The 16,503-nt window shown below is 40.0% G+C and overlaps 1 protein-coding gene across 9 annotated transcripts in view; it reads left to right on the forward strand.

Moving 5' to 3' along the window:
• Positions 1–16,503, forward strand: part of IRS1 (insulin receptor substrate 1) — a 301,946-nt gene that overhangs the window by 136,635 nt on the left and 148,808 nt on the right. For 7 of the 9 annotated variants that reach the window (XR_006180410.1, XR_006180411.1, XR_006180416.1 and 4 more), the window contains 2 exons: positions 4,012–4,155; positions 7,719–7,819. The gene's annotated coding sequence lies outside the window, so the exon portion shown is untranslated. Of the gene's footprint in view, positions 1–4,011; positions 4,156–7,718; positions 7,820–16,503 lie in introns of those variants that run through there. The other 2 variants (XR_006180415.1, XR_006180418.1) reach the window with 2 other exon arrangements.

The raw sequence follows: 16,503 nt of genomic DNA on the forward strand, positions 1-16,503 counted from the left end.
CTGCAAAGTGGTATTTGCAGGTAATTCTAGCAGACCACTCTCATTATTCTGACTTGTTCCAGGCTACATTTTGCTATTTTTCATTCCTACCAGTTTTTTTTTTTGTTTGTTTGTTTGGGCTGTTTTTTGGTTTTTTTTTTTTTTGTTTGTTTGGTTTTTCAAATCAATAAGAATTAGTACCTCTTGCCCTGCTTTTCTTCATCCTGTTCCTCCAGATAACCAGTTTCTTGTATTCTAGACACTGACTGATGTTTGAAAAACTGGCAAAGATAACTTCTTTATGCGGTATTTCATGTTGAAAAGGAATAAAAACATTATTGTAAGGGAAGCATAGGGAGAGTTCTGAGTGTGATGCGCTTCACTGAACAAATGCATTTGCAAATCTAGTTGCTTTGATATAGTAGCTTGCAAGAATGTTTTACACATTTTTTTGTTGTGCCTGTAAGTTACACAGGGAAAAAAATAACGCTCTAACTTAAATTGGCAAGTATTCAGAAACCACAACTATTCAGTGTATTGCCTGACCATTTTTAAAATGTATTTTGCACTTTTGGTAGATGTTGTAATGCATTCAGCACAGTGTGAAGTCTTGGCATAGATACCAGGTTCTAAAATAAGATGAGCCTTTTAAAAAAGCAGTGTTTGCCTGTGAGATACCTTTGCTATTAAGAGCCTTTGGGAAGGGGGGCAGGAAATAGCAGTGATGATGCTGCTAGCAGTGAGAAAACAGATGTATTTTGAATTCTGACAAATAATTACAGCAATGGATAAAGCCTTTCTTAGTGAATGCTGAGTGGGCAGAATTTCACTTTCCCTGGTACCTCTTAGCAGTCAGCTGTGCTCTTGGTTTGTTCATGTGAAGGCGGGTTTTGATTTTTAGTAAGGTGGGCAGTGCTCTGTCTCGCAACGTGCTGTGCTCCTGAGGTTGGTTTCTCCACTGCCATCAGCCGCTCCTTTCTTGGGACTGGGCAGGCAGGTAGCCATAGGAAGCTTTCAGAAGGGATGATGGGTGGTGGGCATCAGTCCCCTTTCTGTGTACAGATCCAGCTAAAGGTGCAGAGCACCAGAAGATCTGGCTGGCATCAGCAGGAATTGCTCACCTTCAGCAGGTCTGAAGCCTTGCTCTTGGAGTTGGGTGTGCCAGGATAAGCAGCATGGTTGTTGCTGTGTTGGTAGCATGGCAGAGGTGCCACACCACATGCCTGGCTCCTATCCTTCATATCTACTGTAGAGTTTAAAGACTACACAGGTGCAATTTTTTTTTGTAAAGGTGAGTAGATATTAGAAAACAAAAAGGGGGGTTAAGTAGGCCCATGTGAGACCTGTAATGAGCTGTAAATAGATGAAATTCTTTCTGTGGCAGCACAAATAAATCCCCTGAGCAGAAATGGAGCTCACTGAGCAATTTGCCACCCAGAAGCCTTTGCTTTGGGAAGCCTTTTTAGCTTGCATCAAGCTGAGGATTTGTGGCTCCCACGTAGGTTCTGATGTAATATGTCCTGTCCATTTGGTTTAACTGCACTTGAAAAAGCCCATGGAGCCTCCCTGTCCTCCCTAGAGAAGCAACAAGTCAGACAAAGCAAAGCACGACCTCATCCAAGCCCCACTGTGGCTGCCCTCTAGGTTCTACCACTGCTGCAGCTCAGCAGGAGCAGCCAGGAACTTCACACACATGAGTGGAGGCGCTGGTGTTCACTGGTGCAAGCTGCAGTGGCTCTTACGGCGTTGCTTCACACAGGGAACAGTAACTGTTAATCCCTCTCTATTTTAGATGGAAAATATAGTTCTCTACTCCTGGAGTGCTCCCCTGAGAAACGCAGAGAATCTGGAGAGTGGTTTTAACTGATTCTGCAGCAGAAGAGAAGCACTGCACTGAGTCACTTGGCCTGAGCACCTCGCAGTGCCGAGTAACATGGTTGCTGAAATCAGTCTGCTGTGAGGACAATGAGGTGCCTTCCCTCTCCTACAGCCAGCACTGACACTGACATTGTCCTTTGGGCTCAGGCTACACTCTCCATTATGCACCATGAAAACAAAACAATGCGAGGAAGTAGAATCAGTGGCATGGCATCCTTTCTAGCTTGTTTTTTATTTTTATGTGTTTTGGTTTCTTCTCACTGCACGGTCAGGTTGCAGCTGGTTGGTGTGGGAAACCTTTCTCATGCTGAATGCTAGTCATGTATGTTTGTGCACCATGTTGCTCCTGGCTATCTGAAAGAGCCCGCAGGTCTCTGCAGCATGCAGTGGGTTTGCCTGGCTGTGTGTAGGAGCACGCACATCTCCTGAAGATGGGACATAGCATCAGCTATGCTGTCTGCTCGTCTCAATGCGGTGCTCTGTGTGCTTCTGCCAGGACCTTGCTGCTGGGCTCAGGGTGATGCCCTTGCTAGGACGGTTTGGCCCCATTACGTGGGTTGTAGCCTTGTCTTACTCTGCTGCTTGTGTGCATGTCCCACTGTCACGTGCCATCTGCGCAGCCCATCTGGCAACCACATCTCACCATGTGCACAGTCTGAGTTTCAGGACTGAGTCCCTCCAATACAGTCACAGCACGCTGACATTTCTAAGGAGAGCCTGAAGTGCCAGTGGGACAGAAAAGACACCATTTTCTTTATTGCTTTGTGGAATCTGGCCACGTGTGTTCTTTCCTCTCATAAAGGCACAAATTGTGAATGAAATACTCCTGCTTGAATCTCTGCTGTGTTTCCCTCCCCTCCGTGCCCATCCCTCTGCTGGTGGTCCCTCCCTGTTCCAGTTGCAGCCTGCTGCACGCCTTTGGCACTGGGTGGAGGTGTGGTGGTGCAGGGAGTGCTGCTTCACCTGAGAACTGTTTCATGTCCCTGTTCCTCCTGTCAGCCCTGTGTGTGCAACTATGTCGCAGATCAGAGCAAAGCCTTTCTGGCTTACACTGCTATGCTTACTGGGCTCCCGGGTGATGTTTTGTGACCCTGGAAGCTTGTCACATGCAAGTGCTATCCCTGTCTCACAGTGTATTGGCTCTGAAGTCCTTCCAGCTGCCGGCTGCACCTTCTGATGCGTACTGCTGGGAACCTGCAGCCCCTTCTTCCGGCAGCACGAAGGCTGCAGCTGTTGCTGCTTCAGGAACTCGGGCACATGGTGCTCCTTTGGCAGGCTCCTGGGGCCCAGCTATGGAGCAGTGTCTGTGCTTGAAGGCAGCATTGGCTGCAGCTCTCCAGCCAGAGAATGGCTGCCTGCAGTGAGAGAAGATGTCAGTGCTTCAAAAGGGATGAATTGTGTCCCTTGAATATATTAGGTGTGGCAGTGAGCATGGAGATGCTCTGCTGCCTGGCTGCACAGGGTAGGGGACTGCCTGCGGGTTGGTGAGAGCCTGGCTGAGAGTGCTCCAGGGCTGCCGCCCGGCTGGCAGCATCCCCTGGGCACTGTGCTGAGGCTGGCCCCTGCCCAGGTGTGGCAGGGAGGGGAGGAGGCTCCATCTGGCCTCCTCTTTGTCTTTTGCACCCCTGGGAAAGGAAAGCGTGTTTTAGCTCTGAAGCATTAAACAAAAATCCCTGAAACACTATCCCTTAAGAACCGTCTAACCGTTTATGGCTTAATGTAAGCATGCCCGAGGATTGATGAGGAAAGGATGTTGCTCCTGTTGGTAATTACAAGTTTGCTCCATTCAGTGTTTTCTATTCTGATACCTCCATCTCAGCATTTGAACTTTATCTTGAGTGCATGCAAATGCTTTCTGCTGTCAGGAGCTTTGCTTAGCTATTCATGTGCTCAAACTCTAGGTAGGATATTTATCCTTTCAGGCAGATCAAAGACACATGTTTGGTCATTTGGAATAGGTAAGCAGGAAGAAAGAAATCAAGAGTGATGACATGGTAGAACTGGTAAGTAACAAATACAGTTATGTTCATATGTGTGCAGGTTCCCCTAATAATCACTATTGCCAGCGACGCAAAAATGCAGAACAATCTTCCAGTTAATTGCAATATCTGTCAGTCAACCTGTTTTGCCAATGACTTTTTTTTTCTTTTACAGTGATAAACGCTGTGGTATTCAAGAGAGGAGCTTCTGCCAACAGAGAGAGAATATGTAAATGTTGTTTCAAGAAACAGTTTTGACCTGGGTGATAGAACTAAAATGAGGAATTCTTTTCTCCACAAAAGACTAAGAACACACGAGGTAACTGACAACTACTGGGATTCATTCAAAATACATTATTTCATATGTAATATAATCATGTGAAATATTGAAGATAGAATAGAAAATGTTGTGAAGTGCAGGTGCTCTGTTTGTCTGTAGGTTGAGATGCGTGTGAACAGATAAATAAGGTTTAGTTTAGGAACAGATATTTTTATATACTGGAGTGTTTAGAATTCAGACAAAGAAATGTTGTTCCAGCAGTACTGGGTCCACACGAGCAGACAAGAGCCAGCAGTGCAGAGACAAGTTTGCTCTTTGCAGCTATACAGAGCTATACAGAAATAACAAGGAGCTAGGTCTGGATCAAGGCAGTATAAAGCAGAGCTAGCCTGAGCTCATTAGGCTGGGCATAATGCCATGCTAATATATCTACACAACTCCCCGAACCCGAGCTAATGGCTCAGCATGGTGCTATGCAGGGTACTTGCACCAGCTGGTGCAGAGATTTCTGCATTGTACAATATAAATGTGCCATAAGGTTTTCACACCAGCTCTGTGAAGAAAGCAAAATGACTTAAGGGCAAGACAAGGTCCAAGACTTTGAAAACCAGAGATGTTTAAATCTGGGTTCCCAAATCGCTGTTCATACTTATGAGGAGGATTTTGATGTAAAGGTTATGGTAGTCAAGGAGAGCCTTTATAAAGTCTACCACAGGCTTTGGACCAAACTCAAGGAAGTGCTCGAAAGTTTGAAATATGTAGTAATTCTTACTGATAACATTTTTCAACACCATTTAATTTTATCTCTGGAAAACAGACTTGTTGAGCTACTCAGTCAGCTGCTGTGCTTCCTTGTGAACTTAGCAGGAGTGAAAAGGGACTCTCAAGCTTCTACCTCTCTATTCAGTTGGCAGATAATATCTATGTGCAATGTAAAAATGATGCACTTTCTCCGTCTCTCAAAACCATGGAACAAATAGTCTAGTTGACTTTGCTTAATAATGACCTAATTGCCTTGATCTGGATGGAGTGTTTTTTGTTTTTTTTTTTTTCTTTAAAAGCAAAACAACAAAAACTGGAGGCTAATGTTTGAGTCAAAGTTTTACTGTTGTTTTCACTGTCTTGATTGTCTGCGCCAATTCTTAACTAAGGTTGTAACTGTAGATGCCAAAAAAGCAGGAAAGAGTTGATTCACAGTTCAACATTTGTGTCAAATAGATCTGAGAAGAACTGGAAATTGCAGAACTGAACTGGCTGTGATAACCAATAGTCTTAGACTGCTCAGTAAGGAAGACTGGGGAATTCAAGTTGCGTTTGGGCTCAGTGAATCAGTGTGCTGTTAAATCTGAACACAGGAGTCACTTTGAACCAACTGATACACTGTCAGTGGTTTACGGGCTGATTCGGCATGGTTCTGTCACTGATGGGTGGAGACCATGGACCCACACCCCAAGAAAGGGGAAGGGCTAAAAAAGATGGGCTAAAAACAGAACAGCGACAGGAATCTTAGGAGGAAAGTTAATTTCCTAAATATGATAGCTGAATGCTATCATATTTATATATGATATATATAAGATAACACAATATAATATAATTGCAATTGAAGCTAATCAAATAAAAATGAGAGAGAGATTGTCCCAAAACTGAAGGCCTTACTCTGATGCTGAAAAGCGAGGTGGCTAGGAAGAATACACTGCTGAGACAAGCAGAAAAGAAAAAAGGGGACGTCTAGTGATTTGTGAACAGTTTTATCTTTTCCCCGAATGGAAAAGGGAAATGGAAAGTCCTCTGGTAAAAGAAGAACTGGTAGTTCTTCTTTTCCGAGAATCAGGTGCCCAGAAAATTGGCAGTCCCACTAACATTTTAACTCCCAGTGCTCTACATGATGTCATGATGTGGAATGCCAGTAACAAAAAATCATAAAACCATGACATATACACAGGAAATGCAAAATCTTACAGTGGGAATTCTGCCCAAGAGTTACAAGTTTTGGCCTAGGAAGGGCAGGAGATAGGCAATCTACATCTGAAGAAGTTAAATTTTATTTCAAAACTTGTCATGTGAACAGTAAGACTCTTGAAGAAGAGATAGTTTTCATAGGCAGTTGATGCCTTCTGGAAGTAACAGTCCCAGTCCAAAACAGAATTTTTACAGTCTTTGCAACAGATAGGATGAATGATTTTTTTAAGCACGAAAGCATTAACGGTCTTGTAAAAATGGGTGCTTATTTCCTGATTGTTCAGGGACAGGGACCACTGTAATCTTGGAGAAGTACATAATTAAAGGTTTATTATGTCTACTTGGGAATATAAATTATTCTGAAATATTATGAGGGACTGAAAAATGAGAGAAGGGCCAGAAGTGTGAGAATAGTCATTAGACACTTCTTCATTGCTAAGACTTCTGGCATTTTAATGATTTTACATTTTTAATATCAGGATTCTGACTCTGAACATACTTTGGAAGTAGTCAAAAAATTAAATATTGATTATGCCAGTTTTACAGCTGGGGAAAGTGAGGAAGAGAGATAACATGTCACATTCTTCTTTTAATCAACTTGTGTTCCACAAGTACAAGTATGTAAAAGCTGAGATCGCTGTGTGTGTAGTAACTCTTACCTCAGAACTGCTGTTTCCTGTCGTCAAGGTCATTGATATTGCTGTGATTAAAAAAAAACAAGAGCAAACAAAGAAACAAAAGAAAAAAAACCCCAAAAAAACAAAAAACGCAGCAAAAATGCGAAAGACTAGAGATCAAGGCTGGTGTATTTCCGACTCCCTCTTCATTTACTCCAAAAAAAAAAAAAAATTGACTTTAATATCTCCTTTTTTACTCCTTGGAAATTATTATTTGTATTTGTTGTGCTCTGAACTAAATAAAATAGCAATGTAATGCACAGTGTTAATTTTTTAAATATCTTAAATATGTTTTAGTATAATGATTTTCAGTTAACAAATATACTTTCTGACAGCATTCCTTTGATTTTGAAAGTATCTAAGACAAATTTCCCTTATCAAAGTCACTTCTGTAACACTGTTCATAGCTGAAGCAGGGTGTGTGGAAACAGTACCTGCAAGAAATGTTTATGATGCCCTAAGGTTAAATCCCTCATGGGAAGTGATGATAAATGGTAGTTCAGCTGCTATGTTCTAAAAATATTTGTGAGATAAAACTGGTACCAACCCAACAAAACCCAACAAAAGGTTTTTGTGGCATAGATGTGAACACATAACTGTCTGACTTAACATGTGCCTGAGCATGTGCCAGTGCCCAGAAACCTGTAGTCCTAAAATTCAAATCATGCAGCATCAACGACATTGTATTTGCTGTCTGAACAGGGAGCTATGTGCTGCCATTGGAGTAGTGGCAATTGCAAGTGCTGTAGTATGCCCCAAGGACTGTTAGCACATGCTATGGGGTTGTCATAAGGACTAGAGAATACAGGACTACGTTCATCAAAACAGCATTCACCATAAATATCAATCTTCCATGTGATCCTATAGTCCTTCTGTGATGTAACCTTGATGACTCTCTAGGGCTTTGGAACTCACCAGAAAGGCTTATTGAGCTTAATGTTTCTTAAAGTGCCTTTGTTCTTTCAGAGTATGCACAGGCTGGAATGCTTTTGATCATTCTCCCTCCTGTCTCGTCCCTCCAAACCTCCCTCCCAAAAAAGCAGATCTGTTGGCACCAAGTACTTTCAGTAAGTCCTTTGGCAGCACATTTTTGGAGAATTTTGACAAAAATTCTATGGTCTGTTGCACTTTATGACTTCATCAGTTTTTCTTTCTTTTTTTCTTTTTTCTTTTTTCTTTTTTTTTATTTCAGCTTTTCCATTTCAGTTCATTTCCTTAATGCTTTTTTTTGTTCTGTTTTTTTGCTTGCCAGAACTTATGGTGGGGCTAGGGAAAAAGGCTGCTCCTTCTGTTGGTTTGAAAACCACTTGTTTCTCATGGGGCAGTAAAGCTCTGAAATTGTGTGATTAAAAGAAGACTCTCTTTGCAAATCAGTTTGCCTGTAATAAGGTGTGTGGAAGGCAAAGAAAAAGCTGTTGGCTTCTTTGGAAAATGCAGTTTAAGGAATGAATTTACAACTTTTCCCCTTTCAGTGGACGGTCACGTGGCATCCTTTTTCTCAAATAGCCCTTCGCTTTTGTGTGCTGGGATGGCAAGAATGGATTGCAGAGTTTACCGTGTGCCTAGGGAATCTACCTTCTCTATTGTTATTTTGCAATATTAAATTATATCCTGTAAAGTTATAGTTATCTCACAAACGAAATAAGATATATCTTGCTGGTAATGCCATTTCACAAATCAACATTGCCTTATGGCTCCCAGAATCTGAATCTCGAGTTGTGACCAGGTGACTGCTGTGGCTGTGCTCTGCCATGCCAAGGTTGGAATTAGTAGTTGTGCTTTTCAAATGCATAAGAGAATGCTAAGTTCTATTTGTCAGTCCTGGCACTGTGGATAGACTTCTTAGGGTCAGTCCTTCAGTGTCCTGTGGGTGCGCAGGGCTCTTGTCAAGTAATGTGCAGAAGCAGAGGTCTTCTTTCATCTGGAATGATGTGCTGTGCCATCTTCATGTTTGCAATGACAGACCCAGCAGCAGGACTTGGGGTTTTGCTGGTAAAAAGAAGAAAGAGGAGTGTCTGTTGTTGGGAAATGCATCCTACCGCCCTGTGCTTCTGCTTCTTCAGCTCGTCCAAGTGTTGTGTCAACAGCTGCTTCTTTTGCACTTTGATAGCTTTGTGTGATATTGAGTATTGTTTACTGCTAACAGATCTGTTGCTGGTATGACATGGGATAAACAAGCACCTTTGGAAAGGACATACCCTCTTCCCTTTTGTTTGAGTGTAAACAGCATGGAGAAGAAAAAGGCATTGCACTGCATTTCACTATTTCACTGACTCAGTGTGTTCATGGTCACAAAATGAATATCGCTGTTGTTTTTGTAGGGACAAATTGGCTGAGATCTGGGAGAAGGTAACCAGGGGAATGATGAAAATGGGAGATGCAAATGTTTCTCCTTTAATTGTGCTTTTTCTTTTCTTTTTTTTTCCCCGTTTCAAAAATATTAAGCAGCAAGTAGTTTGGCAACTGTTCCTTTATTTTGATTATTTGTACGTGAGTCTCAGGAATCACATAACAGTTCTAGGAGGAGATTTTCTCTTATTTGTTTTGGCTTTGCTTCTAATGACTCATTTCAGAATGGCTCTAGGAACATAACAAGAGTGGTAAATTATGGATCTCCTAGATTACCCATCCAAAAAACAGCTCTTAAAAAGAGAGATGCAAAATAAAAGACAAAGCTGCTGGAGGGGTACCAGCAAAGGAAGCCTATGCCAGATGCGTATGGGATTTACACAGGGCAGTGAGAGTAATGGTGTGTCCTCCTAAGTATCCAATAAATTTCTCAACTGTATGTTTCCTATGCTATCAGACATTTAAGCCATGACCAAGCCTTTGTGATTCCTATTGTGCTCCTTGTCTTTTGTACTTACGGGGAAGTTATCAAAAGAATGCACTTACTGGGAGAAATTGTAAAGAAAAAAACCATAAAAATAACATTTATTTATTGTAATAAGAGAAAATAATTTCTTAAATAGCGTAAAATCCTAAACAAATCTGTATAGTCGTCTTTGTTTGTAAAGAGCAGGGGACTTTGGCAGATAAAGAAAACATGCTTCAAAGCTGATCAGAAGGCTCAGTTCAAACACCTTAGGACTGCCTTCTTTGGGCTGTGAAGGAAGTGAAGGACTGCCTCCTTTGGGCTGCTGCTGCCTTTTCCTGGGTCTGGCACCCACACAGATGCCCTCTGTCTCAGCAGCAACGAACTCTGCTAGATAAAATGAGATGGGCCTGAAAAGAGGAATTGAGATGCCAGCTTGATATTGATATCAGTGCATTGGTTATCCTGGCACTGAAAAAAAACAGTTTTCAGGGCATTATTACCAGCAATGTTTGGAGAATATGGCACTGGTTCATCAGCTTTTCCTATGCCAGAGGGAGCTACTACTGTAGTACAGTAGAGGCTGACAGCTCTATTTTGTTTCTTATTCATTCCACTGGATCACTTCTACACGACATCATCTATACTTGTGGAAATATATATATGTACATTTGCATACATTTGGATATTTAATCCCATATGCTATTTTTATGTGTATGAATAAATGAAGGAAAAATAACTAAGGCAGAGTTCATGAGAAGTATTAAAAATTATTTGTGTATTTTTAAACCTTGAAGAAATAATTGCTTACTTGAAAGCATCTGATATGAAGTTGTGCAGAGAATATTGTAATCTACAATAGTGCCTCTGCTGATATAATGTAGATGAGGTAAGATGTATGGAAGAGTGCTGAAAGAGATTACGGTGCAAATAGCATTATAAAATATTCTTTAGGGATCTGAAGACCTTAATAGGAAGAATGAAAAAGAATCTGGATTTTGTATTGTAAACTTCCTATCTTCTTTGGTGATGTTTTTCATTTCTCTTCTTTGTTTGGAAAGTTTGCCATATTTGAAGATTTTATGAGGGTGATCCCTATTTTCTCCTTACTGTCATTATGTGTTCAATGTGAAATTTTTACATGACCATAACTCGGTGGCAAAAGCTGGAAACTTGGTCCTCTGTTTCATAATCCTCAGTGAGAAAGAAGAGGCAATGGCTAATTCAAAAAAATGCATCAGGTATTTTTAGTTTGGATGCTTGGAAAATCATTAGCATTGTTATAGTACTGAAGGACTTTATACTGGCAGTGCTTACACTAAAATTTGCTACATATTACAGAAGTATGGAAAAGGATCACAGTACATATGAGAATCAATCAGAAAGCTTCTGATCTGGCATTTTTGCGTACAGATTTTGGAAATTTCCGCTCTCTACCCTATTCCCCCTCCTTTTAAATTAAACTTAATTTAAAAGTATTTCAACTGTATTCACTGGGTTGATGATGCTAGGTTGAAGCACTGAAGACGCTTCATTTTATGCATCTAGGTTGAAGGTATTCTTTATCTTAGCAGCTTTCTTCTCTTTTTCTTAAAAACAATTATGATTTTTTTTGGTTATCTCTACCTACAGAAATGCTGTATGAGTTTGAGAGATTATATCCTGACAGACAAAGACTTATCCAAATTCTGCAACCTTTCTTGCCTCTTGGGATAGCGCTGCTGCTACAGGGAAGAGAGTTGGATATGGCTTGGGCTCAGGCCACCTAAGGAAGGATCTGGCTCTGGATATAAAATTTAGATTTTTATTCTTTTTTACAAGTTCAAATTTTAGGGTCATTTGGATTCAAAGGTTTAGTTTGGCTACTCCCAAGCTTTATATATAATATTAGCATCTCTGGTTGCTTCCCAGGAGTCCACTGATGTCTTTAAAAGGAGTATCAGCACATGCAGAAGTTGTTATTTTGGCAGTAATTGAAGTCAGTAGGCAAGGTTTACCTGTGCTTAAAATGTGAAGTTAATGCTTGGAATTTTGGAAGGGTCTATAAGTGTTAGCTAATATATTAGTGCCAGTATTTATGTTTCTGTGAAAGTCTCACTTTAGCTTACATCATTCTTCTCCCCTGGACCAGAATGATGAAGAATTGCTGCAAAAATAAAACAAAAAACAAAAAACTAACAGATGAAGTTGCTGATAGGGACTCCACAGAAACCTAAGTTGAAGAAATACATGGAATCGATACACAGTGTAGTATCCTTGGTCAGCCTCCCCTGTGGCTGTTTCCCACAGCCTGGCTGGTATGGTTAGAAATTCTTTTCTATCTGTGATGTTGAATAAAGATGATCAGTTGAGCATTTTGTTTTGGCTGAGTCTGCCTTTTCAGGATGTACGTGTGACATCTTTGTGAATAACTGAAATAAAGGAACTGCTTAATGTGAAAAAGAAATTCCACAAATATGAAACCTTTGGAATGTTTTCTGCATCATCCATTTCCTTACTTGCTTGTACAGTGTGTATGGATTGTCAGCATGGTGTGGTATGTGGTAACTGATACATGCAGGAGGCTATTAATCTTGTTACAGTACTGTGTTAATGTAAGATTTAGGAGAGCAGTGGAATTATGTTAAAACACTCTCAGCACGTAGTACTTGTCGGCCTGTATAGAGCTCTTACAAGTACATACAAGCCAGAATCAACTCCCTCTGTGTGTTAGCATATTCAACACTTATATTCTTTGGGTGAATGGTCAGCTCATTGAACATTGTAGCCTTATTGGCATATTCTCATTATTGGAAATGGAGTTCATGTCAACCTGTGTGTGCTTCATGGTGAAGAGTATGATGGGAGTGATGAGATCTGACCCACCAGCTATGGGATTAAAATGCCTGAGAGTATGTGCTGTGCTTTTAGATAGGTAGGTTTTGAGTTTGCCGATTTATAGATGAAGGTTTTATTCTCCAGTGACTTGCCAGACAGTGAAGATTGCAGAATAAAGATTTGTTATACTACAATTTTGCTGCAAGCACTTAGCCAAAGGAAAAAAAAAAGAGAACTCTGAAAGGCAAAAATATTGGAGGGAAAGTGATTTATTAAACTTTTTATTTCCACTGTCTTTGCAGTTATAAGATATCACACTGTATAGAATTTTTTTGTACAATGCTAATACTCCCTCTGGTATTTGTAGGTGTTTTTTTTTCTACAGTGTTTAAAGACTGAGGCTTTTAGCAGTTTAATCCAAACCAAAGCATCTTTATCATGGGACTAGCCTTTAATTCTCTCTTAGATGCCTTTTTTCCCTGTATGCCAAATTAGATATCATTCTGGAGGCATGCATTCTTAATTAACATTTTTTTAATCAATGACTGGATTCTCAGGAGGATTTTTTTTCTATGCATCATTATTTTTCTCTTTCTGCAGCAACTCCACAAGCAGATTAAATAAACAAAAAGAAACACTTTGTAGATTTTTCTTGTGACAGCCTGCAAACCTGTGAACTTTTTTATTTATTTTTATCTTGCAGCTGCTAATTGTAGAACTGTATAATTAATGCATTATCCACTACAACAAGGTTACATGGTTTGTGTTTAGCAAACATGCTTTTTCTGGAGGGTGGAAAAATACATACTGAAAACTTATGGAAACACTAAGCTGTTTTTCACCACTCTGCATGACAGCCAGTTTCTCAGCCATCATTAGAGCTGTGCTGCTCCTAATCTGATTCTGAAAAGGTACCCTAAGCTGGAGTGCTGGTATCATCTGAGTCCACATCTTGAACCCTGTGATTTAGCCCTCTGAGATGCACCATTACAGCCAGATACTCTTGGAATTGGAATGTTTGCACTGCTAATTGGCACATTCCTGCTTAGATTTGGTAGGACATGCTTGTTTGTAACGTGTCTTGAGAATTTACTTCTTAATGGGTAATTGTCCCCAGCTTTCCTAAGTCTCTCTGTTCACCAGCCTCTTTCTTTATTGTGTCTACCCAACTGCTTTTTCAGCATTGCTAATCTTCCCTCCCCCCTCAATGTAGGCTTCCTTCTGATTATTTCACGTTTTTCACTGGTTTGAGAATTTCTTTGCTCCCTCACCTTTTCACAAACCAAGTGTGTGTTGGCATGTGTTGGAAATGATGGAATGATTTCCTTATAGCTTGCAGTAAACTGATGTTGTATCAATGCTGACTTTATTACTGCACTCATAGAAACATTTTTTTTAAGTTGGATGATTCAGTATTCAGAAATCACATGCGTTATATCTAGGGATTGCTCTGGGAAGTGAATGCTTGGTGACCCTGGAAATAGCGTGACCTTTTATTATGAAAATTAGAAGCCGGTATATGACTTGCACAGGTTTTTGTGCACTTTCAGTTCAGAGAGGAATTACTGTAAATACCGTATATCCGTGTCTAAATTGGTCTTTTTGTCAAGTTCTGTTCAAGTCAGTTTCCACCTGTGATCATTTCATCTTAAGATTTTACTGATAGGAAAAACATGCTTCCATCTTGGATGAGTTTTGCAGTTACTGCAATTATCGTTACACAGCTCTTGACCTCTGAGGGTTTCTTGTGAAACCGTTATGTATCCATTCCACAATGAAATCTCTGCAGAAAAACACTTATGTTCTCAGTCAAAGTTTTTACTGGCTTTGCTCTTTCCATGCTTCTGTGAAAGTACTGGAAACTGTACAGGTGGCTTTGCAAGTGGTCATTTTTTTGTCTTGTCCTAACAATTTTCTAATACTTATTTGGATCAGCTTTTACCGGAATGACTTACCTGGTGCATCAAGGTGCAGGCCTGTGCTCATTAGAAGTTGTGGTGTGGGAGAAGGGAAACCTTGCTCTTACTCCCTTCCTCTAGTTCTATTCCTATAATTCATTGCCTTTGAGAACTGTCTTATCACAGCATCGGCTCATTAGTAGTTTAATACAGGATAAGCTTATTAGAGATAAGCTGTTTACTGAATGTCCTTACCACAGAGCAATCTAGTTAATAGCATCTTTTGAAGCTTTGTCTTCTGGATATATCTTTTAAACTGATCCCTGATTATTCATCTGTATCTCTATCTTTCAGTGCTTTTCTGTAGGCTGGTAGCTGCTTTGACATAAAATTACAGTGTCTGGTGAATATGCTAATAAACTAAATACTCTTATGAGGAAACAAGGAAAACCAACACTAGTTTATAATGAGATAGTGTGGGAAAATAATTCAGTCTGTATGTAGTTGTTTAGACATAAAAATAATTTTCAATTTTATTAGGTATGACTTCTCTAAAGAGCTACTTTTCTAACAAATGTTGCCCTATTTTCAGCTGTGCTTATCACAGAACTGTTTGAATATCCAGATGTTTTCCATCCAGCATACTGACCTCCCCTAAATCTGGCCCAGTAGAAGAGGAAATGTATTTTGGTGATTCTTTCATAGATGAATAGATATGAGTGGAAAACCATACAAACAATTGTATATAAGAAAAAAAAGAGATGAGGAAAGAGTTCTACAGATGAAAAGATGAAGAACAGAAGGTAGAAGCTGTGAGAAATGTGAAGTATTGAGCAAGTTTTATCTTTGGAAACAGTGCAGTATAATTCTGCACTAATGGTTCAAAATCTGCTGTATGTCTATGCTGACACAATAGCATCTCCACCAGTTACTGAAGAGGGCAGTGCTAATGCAAATAGCACATTTGACCCTTTTTACTCATGGTAGCTTAGATGCATTTGAAGCAGAACTACAAATTGTCAAGCAGCTTTTTCCTTTTGAAGGAAAGAGAATCTCAGGCTTACCAATGACAGCAGTTTTGAAGTGCCTTAAGAGACATTCTGGTTTCTACAGAAAACTCTGAGTTTGAGGCACGTGGGTAACTGGTTACATTTTTCTCTGATAAAGGTTTAAAATGAATCTGACTCACTGATTTAAATACTGTATTGTACACTCTGTACTTGCTTAAGTGATCCTTGCCCCGTTGATAAAGTCTGGATGATAAGTATCTAATCATCCTGTCTGAAACTTCTTGATCTAATAAGAGATTCATGTGCTGCACTTAGACTAGTTTTCTTTCAGTAGTTATTGTACCTGGTCTTGTCTTGGCAGGTGAAAAGCAATGACAGTGCTGTACTTGGAGGGTGTTGCATCTCAGGTGCAAGCTTGTAGTAGGTACTACAAATGTTCACATAGTGAACTGTGTCATGTACGCAAAATCTAGCATCTTTCCAAACAGAATTTTTATTTTATTTTGGGTCTTCTCTAATTTCTTTTCCTTTTCCTTGACTTAATTATCTGTGTTCACAGAAGCAGACACATGAGATAAGAAGCTGGAGTTGATATATGTGTCTACCAATGTGGTATTCATTCAAATACTGCTCAACAAACAAGTAGTGAAAGCTTTGAATATGAGCAACTGATTCCATAATTTTGTAGGCAAATTACTCAGAATTTATTCTTTGTACTGATAAATAATGTACTTGTTCTGAGGGATGCTGGAACTATTGTGTACATCAAGAGAGTAACAATCAGTTTAAGATAGTGAATAAACATTATCAGCCAGTGATTGTAAAAATGCAGCATTCATTCTTGTTGTGCAGACTGAATCTTGCTACTCCGGTTAGATATGCAGCTACACGTGGCAGCAAAATGGAGAAGTGGTTCTTTGCAAGCACTTTAAAGCTACTATTGAATTCCTGTAAGTCCAAAGAAGTCTAGTACCTCCAGCCTGTAAAACAAGCTTCTCTGTTTGGCCTCATTCATGTTTAGTCTGTTTCTTCTTGGCAAAAGCACTTCAGTGACGGTCTCCACCAGATTGACACTAAAGTGTTTTCCTTACTTGCCATCTGTCTGGACTGATTGGAAAAAGTAAAGTGGGGCTTGTTTAGAAAAATATATAAGCAGTTCATTTGGCACAAAGTTTGTTACAGACGTATGAAAAGCAGCTGGGTCCAGCTCA

Source organism: Lagopus leucura, unplaced genomic scaffold (assembly GCF_019238085.1).
Source record: "Lagopus leucura isolate 7727_CA_CO unplaced genomic scaffold, USGS_WTPT01 Super-Scaffold_100021, whole genome shotgun sequence".
NCBI classification, from domain to species: Eukaryota; Metazoa; Chordata; class Aves; order Galliformes; family Phasianidae; genus Lagopus; species Lagopus leucura.